This window comes from Acinonyx jubatus, chromosome B1, assembly GCF_027475565.1.
Source record: "Acinonyx jubatus isolate Ajub_Pintada_27869175 chromosome B1, VMU_Ajub_asm_v1.0, whole genome shotgun sequence".
Lineage (NCBI taxonomy): Eukaryota > Metazoa > Chordata > Mammalia > Carnivora > Felidae > Acinonyx > Acinonyx jubatus.
The window spans coordinates 23251479-23266990 of NC_069382.1; the positions used below are offsets into that span (position 1 = coordinate 23251479).

Genomic DNA, 15512 nt, shown 5'->3' on the forward strand with positions numbered 1-15512 from the left:
CTTGCTACTTAAGTTTCACGGGGTGCTTTTATGGTGATGCGTCTTTAAATGAATTCTCTCTGGGGAAATCTAATGAGGATGGATGATTCATCATGTCTCACCCTTCACCCTCCTTCTTACATTGAGAGGACTGTATTGCTGTCTTATTTGTATCAGCAAACTCAAAAGCTGAGAGAATGATGGATGATGTGTTGGACCGCCACCATGCTCGTGGTGTGTGCGTCTGCTCATGTTTCGGACCCAAAACTTCTTCCACTGAAGTCGGATGGTTCTGTCTGAGGAAACTGCGCTGATCTGTGTCCTATTGCTCTATAAATTTGTTAAATAAACAAACAGACAAAAAAGATTGTAAAGCACAGGTGCATGAAAGCATGCCTATGGTTTTAAACAAGAGTGTTCAGCTCACTGCTTCCAGCAGACCGTCTGCTGGAATGCATCTCAGGGACAATTAAGTTCCTAAGGAAAATTTAGTTCAGGGTCAGTTTGGCCACTTCTTATATGTGCAGGTGAATAATGAACATTCCATTCCTAAAAATTACCTCAGCCACCTTATCCTTAAATGTTAGTTCTTGTCCTCTCGTTACGCAACACAGCTTTCCTTGTACGCTACCTGGGTCTTCCCGGCTCTTGTCTTGATTACGAATTTCAGTCTTCTTCTCCTTTCAGATTTTTTCTCTCATCCTGTTTTTCACTTTTTATCTGCCTAATACATTTTCAACATACGGCTACGTATGGCTTAAAACAAACCCTAGGCAGATTGTCATCCATCGTGTCTAATGGGAAATTTTCTGGAGCACACATCTTATGTCCAAGTTCACACATGCAGAAGGGGGAAGTTATAAGTGTCCTGAAATAGGCTTAGATGCTTCTTTGAAAGGTTTTTATATTTCTGCTGAAGATGCATGTGAACATAACTTGTGTGTTTGTATGAATACGTCTATATGTATATGTTGGTGGGGTATTGTTTGTTTTTGTCATTTAACATTATATATTTTTTGTGGTTCCTGAAAGTTAATACGTGTAGATCAATTCATTTTAATTGCTTTGTTGTTCTGTTTTTAAATATATTGGTTTTATATATACATTTCTGTCTTAATGGGCATTTATGAAATTTTTAAAAATATCTAGTGTAACAGGAGCATCTGTGAAAATGTTTTATTCTTTCTAAGTTCTGGGGTTTCTGTAGCAGGTATAAGGGAAATTCTGGGATAACGAGCATGCACATCTTCAGTTGAACAGATACTTTTTAAATTCCAAAGTGAGGTACCAGTTCATACCCCCCACTAGCAGTTTTTGAGAATGCCTATTTTTGAGAGTTATAAGAAAACCATATTTTCTACACACTTGATGTTCTCAGTAACTTCAAGTGAACTGCACATCTGGGTCCATTTCTGGAATTTCTATTGTATTTCAGTGGTCTGTTTTTCTTTCCTTGAATTGGCCCTACCCAAGTTGAATATAGCTTTATAATGAATACCAGTATCTGGTAAGGTAAACACTGCTTTTACTCGTTCACAAAATTTTATGTCTACCCTTCACTCATTAATATGATTTTATTTCCATTTGAAGCATAAAATAAGTTTAATGGAAATAAGAAAAACGAGTCAGTGTCCTGATAAGGCTGCTATCACACTCTGAGAAAACAAAGTTATTTTTTATAAATATAACTGCAGAGTCTCCTCTTCTATTTTTAAATATCTATTTTCATTTATCATGTTTTTGATATGTTGGCTGTTGAGTTACTTTCATATTTTTCTCTGCTGCTCAAGATTCCTCAGAGGCACTTTATAGGTTTTGCATTCTTGCTCCCTTGCCTTTTCTTTGCCTGAAATGCCACCATCCTGGCCTATTCTTCATTTCTTAAAAGCTTAAAGGTTACAGAAAGCCCTCATCAAATGCTTCTGCAAAGCCACCCGAGATGCTATTAGAGAGTGACATTCCCTCCATCAAATTCCTGGAGCATCTTTTACTCAGATGGAACATATCACAAGTTCTTGGACTGTTCCTGTTGGACCCGGAGCTCCCTGGAGCTTCAAAAACTAAGTGCCTCCCCCACCATCCCCTCCAGTGCATGCATGGATCCTCTGGTAAATTGCCTTGCAGGCATCCGGTGTCTGCTCTCTTCTTCCAGTACAAGGGAATTCACCTTTGCAGAGTTAGCCCAGTTAATTTGCAGAGAACCGAGTGAGACACTTCTTTTCTAAAAGAAAAGTGTTGTGTTTTCTAAACATTAGTGTTTAGAAACTAATGGTGTCTTCTAAACATTAGCCACTTCTTAAAGCTTCATTATTTTTCCCTGTATTCATATACTACATATGCTGTGTGTTGAATATTATGTTTTAAATTGACTCCCTGTCTCTACTTAGGCCTCTTTTTAAAGAAAGATTTAAACTGATACAGTAGGTTGGAAACCAGTCTCGCCTGCCAAAACATAACAGGAAAGATAGGGCCATTTTCTCCTGCCAGAAGTTGACAGAAAAGGTTGAACATAGTAGCAAGAACAACAAAAAACACAGTTATTGCATCCCAACTAGAGAGACACTGTTTAGCTGAAAACATCTCTAAGTCCCCCTTTTTTTTTCTTTTTTGGAAGGGTGGCTAGAAATTAGTTAACATGCCTGCTAGCATAAAGAAGACTTTCTGATGCACTAAGAAAGCTTGGAAACAAATATAAGCAAGAATAGATTTCTGTTTATGTGAATCAAAGATGTTTCATGGCATATTTCTTTACTATCTGAAATTACACTTGCCGTTCAAGACAGTAGTAAATCTCACATTAGGAGAAGCACATTCATTTACTTTATTGGTTTATGGGTGCTAAAGACAGTGTGGTGTATATTTAAAGTATTTAAAATGTTTTGCATGTAATAGGTATTTAGTAAATATTTGCTGGGGAAGTAGTGTGATGTAGTTAAGGAAATAAAAACAGCAACAAAAAGCTCCCATATTAATCCATAAACCTGAATCCAAAAATCAATGTTTTACTCATTTGCGGGACTTCGAGTATGTTGACTTTTTGGTGCTTCAGATTATTAATTACTAAAATGGGACTTGTAAGATTGACTTTGATTGAGTTAACTGCATTCATGAATGAACAGAGTAACATATGGAGGGGCTGACTCAGTGCTTGGCCCATAGGCAGCGTAGGGTGTGGCTGAGAAAATGAGTTTAGGGTTCAGAAGATGCTTATATTTCTTACCCTTACCAACTCTTGCTCCTAATAGCTCTTGGGGAAATTTCCTAACCTTTCTGGGCCTCATTTTCCTTATCTTATAAAAAACGATAATAATAACAGCTTTGTTTTCTGGATTGCAGTTAGGATTAAGTGAATTAACTGGGCACTTGTGTCTGGCATAGGATAATCTATGCTGTTGTTTGCTGTTAGCATTATTATTAATTTCCTTTCTTCCCCTTGAATGAAGGATCATATGACGTTTAAATATGCAGTTCTTTTCTTTAACAGAAAAGGAATCTTTTTCATTTTGTTATAGAAAGTAATTTGGGCAAGTATGAAAAAAATAAATTGCTTCATTTTGCTCCCCATTTTTAGATTAAATAGAAGCACTTAGCCTTTTAGTTTAGGAATATATCCAAATGTAAACGGGGCATAAACGTATCTGGTAGGGAGCACTAACGTACTGTGAAAATGCAAAATTCTGCAGATGGCACTAGAACATGCATTAATTTTACCTTAGTGCTGTACCGTAGAAGTAATATAGTGAATAAGCACTTTGTAGTTTATCATTAAATCTGTATAATGTTTCAAATGAATTTTGACATGCTGATTTTCACTCATTCAAATACAAATTTTAAAGTGTTTTATAAAATTAGGTGATTTTTATTATTGCTTCTTTTCCTATCCATCCTAGCCTACGTTTTCTAAAGTACTCTGTACAATAATAAATAAGTGAATAAACAAACAAGTAAATAAAATATGAAGGATCACCTTGGATATTAATATATTCAGTTATTCTTAGAGCTAGCAATTGACATGCTTTTAAACAATTTTGTTTTATATTCATCTAGTTAAACTCCCCATCTCTACTGTTTCTTGATTGTAAAATGGGTGTTTTCAAACCACTTAAATGCAATTTGCAAAGGTCACTAATTCATAATATGGCCGAGGCCTTTTCAGATCATCAGGTTGAGGTCTACATTAAGTATGCTGGCCTAGAATATAGCTCTCCAGATCTCTTAAGAAAATGAAGCTTAAAAAGATAATTTTGTAAAATGCAATCAGAAAACAACTTATACATTGGGAGAGTCTGGAAGCAAGTCTCTGTGCAAACTTTGGAGAAAGCACTTTGTTTGCCACACAGAGGAGACAGGAATGGGAACACAACAGTGAGATCTGTGCAGCTAGCTGGTTTCCTGCCCCAAGGACAGGTATTCATAAGTGTAGGGGAGCAAAGATAATTTTCCACTTACCCCTGTGAGTTCTTGGCTGAGGCCCCTGTAATAAAGGACAGATTAACAAAACAACAGCAGCAACAACAACAAAACCCAACACGCAGAAATTTATTAACATGTATGACTCATTTATACATAGGAGATAACCAGGAAAAATGAATAACCAAAAGATGGCATAGAATTCAGACTTAAATGCCATCGTAATAAGGAAAAGGGAGTGGAATATGGGCCTCTTGGAGGAGAGAAAATTTTTTAGATAAGATGAATGGGCCCTTAGAAGAATAAATGAGAGGTGTGATCCTTTGTGGCAATGTGTGTCTGGGTGTGATATCAACTTCTGTTCTCCTTACATGTTAGAGGAGTCCGCCCTCCCTGCTTGATGATACTCCCAGGGAGAGAATTTATGACAAGGGAGTCTCTTTGGAGGACTTCTCTTTAGGTAGATGAGAGGAGTTCAGCAAAAGCCTCTCCCTGCATTTGCTGGTTTTCAAAATGCCCAAGCTCAATGTATCTATATGCTAAGGTGGCATATTTTGTGTGGCATATTTTGCAATCCTTCATTTGGAAGGGTGATTTCTTGGTTTGGTTAGCAAAATTATTACAATAAATAATATATATTTTTTTATTTTTTTATGTTTATTTTTGAGAGAGAGAAAGGGGGTGGGGCAGAGAGAGAGGGAGAGAGAGGATCCAAGGCATGCTCCCATGCAGGGCGTGAATTCACGAACTGTGAGATCATGACCTGAGCCAAAGTTAGACGCTTAACCAACTGAGCCACCCAGGCACCCCAGTAAGTAATTTTTTAAACCATTTTTTTTATACCTGAGAAGATAAGGAATCATCTTATTATGCAAAGGAAGTATTTAGTTTCTTTCATTTAATCTCTGTAAGATTATTTTGTTTCTGTATAGGAAGCCATTTTTCTATCACTGTTTCACTTCTATTCATTTCAAATATATTAAACAATGGGAAGTTTCTTTTTTTTTTCCAATTCAAATTACCAAGTAAAAATGAAGGGAAAAAAACTATAATTTTTAAAAGCTGGGAGACAGATGGGGGTTGAAAGTAAGTGGGTTCTATAACATAGCCTCTTATGTTATTCAAATTACTACTTTTTCCCTTGTTTTCTAAAACAAATTGGGGTATTATGTTTCCAAATTCTATAATATCCATTTTTTTATCATTTTACTGATGCTTTTAATCAGTAAAAGCAAATATATCGATTTCTTCATAAATTCTAAAATGATATAATTTTTTCACAGAAAATATATTCACTGGCAGATAGTGGGTTAAGGAAGGAAAAGCTCTAAGAATCAATACATATTTATATTTTACATAAATTACTATATATTGTATTTAATCTTTAGAATATGTTTTAAAGGTAGGTCAATTTACTGTCGATTTGTAGATAAGGAGATGACTCAAATTCATGTTTAGAGTTACATAGATAGTGTATGGCAAGAACACTGTCAAAATTTAAAACTTCATGAATGTCATCCTCTGACCTTGAAGAACACACACCTCAGAAATGAAGGAAGAACAAATTCGTTTATTCAGATCTTTTTGAACATCTGCTGAATGCCGGACACTATCATTGGACAAATGGCAGCCACAGAATATTTGTTTGTTCAGTAAATGCTTTGCACACCTATGTTTCTCCTTGAAGGAATTAAAGCAACAAACATCTCAAAGTCCCTGTCCTCCTATGGCTTCTCTTCTATAGGAGGTGCCCCCCCCCAAAAAAAAAACAACAACAACAACAGATGAATATTTAATTTACTACTAAGTGGGGGCGCCTGGGTGGCTCAGTCAGTTAAGCAACCGACTTCAGCTCAGGTCATGATCTCGCGGTGCGTGAGTTCGAGCCCCGCGTCAGGCTCTGTGCTGATAGCTCAGAGCCTGGAGCCTGTTTCAGATTCTGTGTCTCCTTCTCTCTGACCCTCCCCTGTTCATGCTCTGTCTCTCTCTGTCTCAAAAATAAATAAACGTTAAAAAAAATAATTTACTACTAAGTGGAGAAAGGTTCTGTGCAGACACATGGACCAGGGAGAGGGAAATAATGAAGATAGAGGGGTAAACCATGCTATTTCATATGACATAGTTACAGAATGCCTGGCTCAGAAAAAAAATGAGATTTGAATAGAAAACAAACTCTCCAATGCTCTGTGGAACTCTGCCTCTCCTATTTCTCTGTCTTCACTTGACATTCAATTTCTCTACTCCTGCCCCCACTGCTAGACCCAGAACATGACAGTCAAGTTCTTTCCTCTCTGAAATGCTCTTACCTTGATGGAGACATAGCTCCCCTCTTCATGTGCTTGTGGACATGACTCAGTATTTGGTTTTCTGGGGCTCAATTGGTGGAGCTTTCGACTCTTGATTTTGGCTCAGGTCATGATCTCACGGTTCATAGGTTAGAGCCCCGCTTGGGCTCTGAACTGATGGTGTGGAGCTTGTTTTGGATTCTCTCTCCCTCTCGCTCTGCCCCTGCCCTGCTCACAGGCTCTGTCTCTTTCTCAAAATAAATAAATAAACTTTTAAAAAAGTTGTGTTTCCAATGAGGCTTTAACAGGTTACCTTTTCTAAATGGCAGCATACGTTTTCATTATCCTCCTTTCTTGCAGTATTTAGCTGCTTGCTACTCTCTCACTTACTGTATGTTTTATTTATTTTTGCTTGTTCTTTGTGCGCAGCTCGAGAACATAAATCCCATGAAGGCAGGAATTTGTGTTTATCTTCCCTGCTGCATGGTTAGATTCTAGAAAGATGCCTTGTGTGTAGAAAGTGTTAAATTAATTTTTGTTAGATATATAAATAAATTGACCGTTATGCTTTGGGGGTATGTTCCTCAAAACTAAGCATTAGAGGCAAGAATTAAGGCAGAAGTTGGAAAACTTTAAAGTAATCTTGTCATGACGTGAGAAATGCTGGTAATGAGAACTGATACAGATATATGTGAAAAATGTGAGATATAAAAGTGGAACTACATGCCCCCCCAAAAGAATCATGGGATCTAAGCATCAATAGATTTTATCTTTTTAATGTATTTTTATTTTTATTATTTTTTTTAGCTATAATGACTTAAAATATTGTGCCATGATCAATAGAATCAGGGGCACAATGATGGAGTTAAAATTAGAGATATGTCTTTGAAGAATGTTATTTCAAAAAGCCACCATTACCAGCCACATGATATCATCTAGTCCAATCAAGGGCATGAAATGGCTGCAAATTTTCCAATTCCCAAATGGAAAAAAAGAATATATATATATATTATATATATGTATATATACACAATATATATGTATATGTATGTGTATATATATACATATATATATGGCATTGTATGATATTATTTTGAATTAAATATAATTCCACTCTCACTGTGCTCCCTAAATAGGTAACTAGGTAACTTAGGTAAATAGGTAACTGTCTAAATTATATGATTTATGTATATATTCATGCATCCATAGAGTCAACAAATATTTATTGAATTATTTAATGAAGTTCATGGATGTAACAGTAATGTACTAAATGGTACCATTATGATTCCCAAAGTGCTCTCTTTTCTGAGTTAAAATAAAAGTTAATTTGGTTTTAGCTTTATCAACAAACCACCAGCACAATGCCTAGCATGGAGTAAGTTTTAAGTAGAGTGCCTATTAATCTTTTTGTATGATTTATAGCAAACCTTATGGTGTTTGATGCTAAGGTGACTATAAAAAATGTAAGCAAAGGAGTTTATAATCTTACTGTGAGTGTAAAGGAAGAAAAATAAGTTTTCCTCTACCCTGTGTGTTCTTGGTTAAGGATCCTGTAATAAAAGATTAATAGCAACAAAAATGAAAAAAACAAAAAACCCAGATGTTTATTAACTTGTATACCTCATGCATATGTGGGTGATATCCGTAGAATAATGAGTAACCCAAAGAGACAGCTTAGAATTCAGACTAAAGTACCATCTTAGTAGGGAAAGGGGAGTGGAATGTAGGTCTCTTAGGGGAGAGGAAATTATTTTTAGGAAAGATGAATGGGCCCTTAGAAAAATAGATGGGAGATGTGATAGCTTGTGACCAAGGTGTCTGGGTATGATGTTGACTTCTCTTCTCTCCTATAACAAGAGTCAATCTTCCCAGGTTGATGAAATACCTGGGGATGGCATCAATGACAAGGGAGTTTCTTCTGGAGGATCTCTCTTTAGGCAGATGAGAGGTGTTTGGAGAAATCCTCCTGTACTGGCTATTTTCAAGTGCCTACAGCTAAAAATAATCAGTATGTCAAAGTATACCATTTTGGGGTGGCATATTCTGCTACTTCCTCATAAGCTGAGACAAGAAACAAGCATAAAACAACAGAAAAGAGAGTGCAACGTATATCCTCCATCAGGCTCCTCAGGTAACAATAGCTAGTCAATAACCTTAGTTTCTTAACACTAGTACTAGAAAAAGGCTGGTTTGTAGTACGCAAACCAAAGGAGATAGTGCCACTAGTTCACTTCTCTCTTCATTTTCCACCTGTGGTGGAAAGTCATCTTATATTCATGACCTATACATGTGCCCGTCCAAGGCTAGTCTGAGCAATGGTGGATGAAGCATTCAGCTCTTCTGGCCTATGTTCTCCTGAGATTCACCAGGGAGAGAGTTGTAAGATCAGGGGCAGGCCTCAGTGGGTCACCCATCCAGCACTGACAGAGATACCTTCTCATATTGGCACCACTTCATGATGATGTTCCAGGCTTCTGTTTATGTCCCTCCTTGTCTTTGGATGTTGAGCTGGTCTGCATTTCCTCTCTGCCCCCAGCTTGGTACATCAAAAGTGTGTCTTACCATTTATTTTCCTTTTAAAAATTCAGCAATTCACAGAGTTGAAGCCCAATTATTGGCCCAACTGCTTTGTCTTTATCTAAGCAGTCAAGATTAAGTTATGCCAGGAATAAAAAAACTTGTGTTGGTTAGATTATATCGATCTTTAAAAGGTCATCTGTATTGGATACATTTAAAGCAGAGCATTCTAAAACAAAACATACTTGTTATGAATGTCTTCTTTTCCTTATCTCCAAAAGTGAGAAAACCCCAAGCAGAACACTTTTCTTAAGAGTTGGAAAATTTTATATCAAAAGAAGTTTGACTAAAATTTATATACTTGAATCTGGTAAAATGTAACTAAAGTTGTCCAAGTGGGGAAAAAAAGACTTTCAATGGAGTGTTTTGAAATTTGTTTGCGAGATGGTTCATAAACCCTGGTGTTTTCCAATCAATCAACAAGGCCACGGAGGCCCTACTTTATCTTCTTAATGCTTGTTTTGTTTTTCTACGTGTTGTTAAAATACAAGTCAGTAACCCTTAATCTTTCTCTGATTCTCTTAGTATTCTTTAAACCATGGTTTCCTTATTGATTTAATTAGTGTGGGCTCTCCGCTTTCCCACCTAAAGCCCCCAGCTGTGTTTCTGGTGAACTTTTCCTTCAAGATTTTCCTCTTTCTCCTGCCGTATGTGTGGTGGTGCTTGCCAGTGGCCCCATCATGCTTGTAAATCTTAATGTCATTGGTGCTCATGACTGTCTGTTGTTCTAGCTCTTAGTGTTGATGTATCTGTCAGTGAGCAAAAGACTTGTCAACCTCCTTCACAATTGTTTTAATGGCTAAGTTTTTATTATTATTGTTTATTATTATTAGCACATGAGGGGATCAGAGAAATGAGTTACTTCGGTGTTAGCAACCTAAATCTAAGTCTATGCCTCAAAAGCTGTGAATTGCCAAAAGCTGTGAATTGACTTTTCAGCCAATTAGATACGAAGAACTTTTCCTATACAAAAGCATATAATTTGGGGACGCATAAACTACGTCAACAAAGCTAGGAATGGCTATTGGGTCACTGAAAATTCTCTCTTTACATGTCCACATTTTTATAGAACTTTTATTCATCTGGGAATGTGTTTCTTTTTTAATGCCTATTCAGGTTTCTTTGTTTTGTCAGGCTTGGCTAGAATGCTATTCTATTTCCTATCGCAAGAGGCAGCCCATTGGACTCCCATATCTTTCATCATTCTTGAAATTCAGTTGCTGGCCGCTTCTTTTCCAGGCTGTAAAAACTGACTACAGCATTTTCCATAAACCAACTGGGAAAAAAAAGCCATTTAAAATGGACATTTTTCTTAAATGGCAAAATTTAACTACCACCTTGTTGGAAAATGCCTTTGAGAATTAAGTGTCATAGACAGGGAGACATTTAAATTGCCATGGTAAGTGGACTTTACTGTATTGTTTTCAATCTCTCTCAACATTAGTAGCTGTTTAGAGACTCATTTTCTGGGAACAGAAAATAAAATGCCTTTCTGCTTTGTAAAATTCAAAACATATAATTTGAACACTTCAACCATTTTTATTTTTAAATGAGATTTTGATCATATCTTTGAAAATTAATTCCAATATAAATACTCATATAGCCCTTATGTAGGTGATCACTAGCTAAGGAGGTAGAAAATAAAGTTTTAAAATGAGTATTTTTACCATTTAAAATGAAAATGGCACTCTAACATCCTACTTTCCTACTCCCATATTGCTCTTATGCAAGTCAGTGTAATACTCATTTGAGAGCTGAGGAAACTGGGGCAGAGAAAGGCTAAGTGACTTGCCCTTGGACGCACAGAATAGAATGGCCAGGCTGGGATTGCAACTTGGCACATAAATCTGAGACTCCATTTAGTTGCTTGTCCCCCATCCCTTGTCTGAACCAATAACAGACAGCTGTAATGTTAAATCTAACATGATCAGCACTTAATGAACAGTGACACCAACATGATTTACCACTCCTCCTAGAATATAAGCTATTCCCATTGAGTAGGTTAAGAGGTTTTGGAACCAAGGTTCAATTTTTATGGTTATATGACTGTTGATTATTGCTACTTAACTGTACCAAGTACCAGCTCCATAATCAGAAATTAAAAGAAATTTCCCAAATTATCCAGCTTACTTTCCAGGAGGCATTTGTTTTATATTCATATTTCCTATAACAGGGAATACATGGGCCAGGGCTGAGCGGAAATTGGATGCTCATTTTACATTTTGATTTTAAGGAATCAAATTAGTGCGTGAGATAAATAATTTGCTATTTCCTTCCAGTCTATGTGCTTACATCTCTGCATTATATCCAGGTTTATGTGAGTAGTAGTATAAAACTGTCCAATATGATAGTTAAAAAACAACTATATCAGATATATCATTTCCAATGTAAAACTGGGTTCTCTTTCGAGCTGTATCATCAGACAATTTAGTGGCAGAATCTGGACTGGAGAAAAGAAGTTCTCAATACTTGGACTTGAACTAACTTTCTAATGTCCTCAAGCATTTGTGCAGTTTGAGAGTCCTTTTTCTACTTTTGCTAAAACTCAGATCTTAAAAAGCTTTGTTGCACAACTTACCTCCATGCTTCTCACTTCTTGAGGCCATTTTTAAGTTGTTCAGACTGCCTCCCTTTTAGCGTCCTGAGTATACAGGCATGTAGTGGGGTCACCTGGTCATCTTTCAGACAATATTTCTCCCTTACAAGACGTAAAACAGGGCGTTCCATTAATAGATTTTATTTCTACCCTTAATTTAACCAACACCAATTTAAAATAATTACCTTATGCATTGTACTCTCCCTTAACATCTTCTTTTCTTTCTCTGTTCTCATGAATATTAGCAGAGGTCACATTTTCTTTAGCCTTTCCTGTCTATCCAGTAAGATGCCATGTCTAACAGATGCCCTCCTGTTTCCACTCCCAGTTTTAGAAAATAAATAATAAAACCTCACTGAAAGAGGGCGAAGACTATTGTGGTCGGCAAGAAGATGGTGGTACATACAAACATACATTCTAGGTCCCACACAGTGAAATCCATGTGGAGCAAGTTTGTGGTCATGGAGCTTCTGCAGAAGTTTTCTGTGAAGGAAGGAAGCGGGTCTTTTTGCCACATGTCCCCAAGCCAGGTACCTGTGGACTTGAACCACAACACAGCCCCTTTCAGTTTCGCATATGCTGATGTGAGTCAGAATACTAGAGTAATAGGACTAAGAGTGATTCTCATGGGATTAGGCTAACTCTAACCTGTGTCTGTCACTTTCTGGAGCCTAGCTTGGCTCATCTTCTGTCATTGTCAACTAGTTTTTCAATCGCCACCTCACTGAGAATGCACAGCTCATCTCTGGATCTCAGCTTTGTCCCCTCAGCTATTGGCCCTATGTTAAGTGTCCTCCTTTCTTTTCCATTCTCTGGCTCATAACCTGTGTGTAGACTGGCCCTGGCCCCTGATTAATACTCCAGCACTGGACTCCAGACTCTCATCTGAAATCCCTTTTCTTTGCTTTTCATTCCCCCTCAAAAATGGTCTGAACTCACTTTCTCCACTTCCTCATTTTCGATCTTCTCCTTAGCCTACTGTAATTAGGGCTTTGAATACTCAAGAGACCTCTTTTAACTCTCTTCCTAGATTTTCATCATTTTAGTTTCATGTCAGGAGTCACTTTCTTTGTGAGGCATTCTCTTTTCACTGCTGACATCTTTCTACCATTTTTAAAGGAGACTCCTCCAATATATCACCATACCTATTATCTTCTTAGCATCTATCACTATTTAATATTATATTACTTATATACCTATTATATTATTGTATTTCTCTTATTGTTATCCCCTTCTGTGAGGCAAGGGAATAATAGCAAATGGCCTCTGCTACTCTAGTTAATTTCTCTCACATTTCTAGCTGAGTAGACTTCACCAGAATTCCCCAGGGCTAGATTATTAGTGATGAACCATGGTTAGGTCAGTCCAGATTAATTCATTCTTGTCTAGATTTTTATTATGTGTTATTAAACTTACTGAACAAAATAACCCTTTCTGTAAACCAGAGAAAAATATTGGACAGAAATACTGGAGAAAAATATTGAAAAATTCACAAAGTCTAATTTTATTTGCCAATGCATCTTTCATTTAAACTCATAAAATCATGCCAGACATTTTATTCGTATTATCAGGATTTTGAAAGTATGTTTCTTTGTAAATAAAGCACAAAGTCCAAATTTAAATAAGTCCTTTCCTGGATTTCAGGCCAACACAAGTAAGTGCATTTACCTTAATGTGAATGCTGATAGACGTCTTGATCCAAGAAGGCTGAAGACTTCTTTGGTATTAACTAAGGGAACACTGGGTCTTATAAGTTATTTGATCGTAATAAATGCTTTGTAGACCTGATATATGTGTGAAAAACTAAGATGAAGAAGGTCCTAATTCCTTTAAGAAGCCAGGAATACTGTACAGAACCTTGAAAACCAAAATAATCGCAAAGAACGTACTGCAAAGTAGGATGTTGAATTCATATTGCACAGGAAAGTAGAGAGGACTTAGCCAGAGTGACACCTCAGTGAGGAGATGTTTCCTCTTAGAAAATCGTAATCATCTCTTTTTCTCTCTTAGGAAATCCATTTTGCTGGTCTGAGAAAATAAGCATCTCTGCAAGTGTACATTTGTTTGATTACTTTAGAATGGCGATACCATTTAGGGAAACGATTTTCTATTTTGTTTGTAGAATTCTCAGAATGCCTAGGGAACCAAGATATTTCAGGATATTTTTAATACTTGAAAATGGATCAACATTTACCATTTTAGACAAAGGCTGTAAAAGTTTCAAATCTAGGATAGTTTGCTTAATCTCTCAGAGTACATTATTATTCTTCTTTGCTAGTACTACTACTTTAATGTAACGGCTACTGAAAGGTTTTGTGATCTTAAAAAAAAACACAGGTCTGTGAGGTTTAAGAGAAAATGAAGTTTGTTTTTTTTTAAACATTTATTCGTTTAATTTGGGAAAGAGACAGAGTGCCCGCGTGAGAGAGTGGAGGAGGGGCAGAGAGAAAGGGAGAGAGAGAATCCCAAGCAGGCTCTGTGCTGTCAGCTCAGAGCCCGATGCAGGGCTCAATCTCATAGACTCTGAGATCACTATCTGAATGAAAACGAACTTAGCCACCCAGGCACCACCCCAAAAATGAAGTTTTTTAAAGCAAACTCTATACTTGTCTTTTTGCAGCTTGGATACTCTAAAAAGTATTTTGTGATAAAGAAGATTTATAAAGTAATAGTGTTAATCTCATCTTTAAGAAAACAACATTGAATTTCTTGAGATGATAAAAATAGCTTTAAATAACAGATTTTTATGTATTCTTAACAACCTTTTCTCTCACCCTTTTGTTATTCCATTTGCTTTACAAAATAGTTAGTGGCTTTGATATAGGTACAGAATTTCTATTGCTTTACCAAAAAAAAAAAAATGTTATTGCTTGAAAGACCATTTCCTCTGTGATTTGTGTTTGTTTTATTGCAGAGACTTAGCTAAGTTCTCACTTCTTTTCAAAGGCACATTAATCTCACCTTCTCACCTTCATGTCTAACTAGAATTTGTAGAAATAGAATATTCTAAGAAAGAACGTTGCTTTAATATGAGATGAAAAGCAATGCATGATCTAAGTAGTGATAGCATTTCTGCCTTTTCCCAGACAAGCTATACGAGGAGGTCTCCTGCTGGCCAGTCAGGCATAGCCAGGCTTGTGCTCTCTCCTGCTGTCTTCCTACATCTATGTGCTTCCTTTCCCTAGTCCCTTCCTTAGTCTTTCCTTCAGTGGTGGTGGTCCCTAGAGTTCCTTTCATCTTCTTCTTATAATACATTTTCTATTTTGTAGTCATAACTGTTGTTAGAACTATAAAATCTCCACCGCAATCCTTAGGCAAAGTAAATCCCCCTGGTCTGCTGTCATCTCTTATAACACTTATAGTACAAAGCAGTTAATATGTTGTGTATCTCCCCTCTAAATAGGAATCTCAGTAAGGACTAAAGATTTTCACTAGTCTCAAGGAAACATGAAATATTAACCTCAATAAAAATGACAGTAAGCAAACAAGTAATTCTTTATATCATGAAATAATTTGCTCTTGATTATCTAGTACCACCTCTAATTCATCCAAAATTCTGATTTAACATATACAAGAATTTTTACTCTATGAATGATAGTACTCTTCATTTAAAAAATAAAGCAAAATAACACCGCATCAATATAATTTCTAGTTAGAGCTCTAAA

The 15512-nt window shown here is 36.5% G+C and overlaps 1 protein-coding gene across 3 annotated transcripts in view; it reads left to right on the forward strand.

Annotated features, from left to right (window-relative positions):
- The window catches only part of SGCZ (sarcoglycan zeta), a 749844-nt gene that overhangs the window by 249226 nt on the left and 485106 nt on the right, over window positions 1-15512 (forward strand). The window lies entirely within an intron of this gene.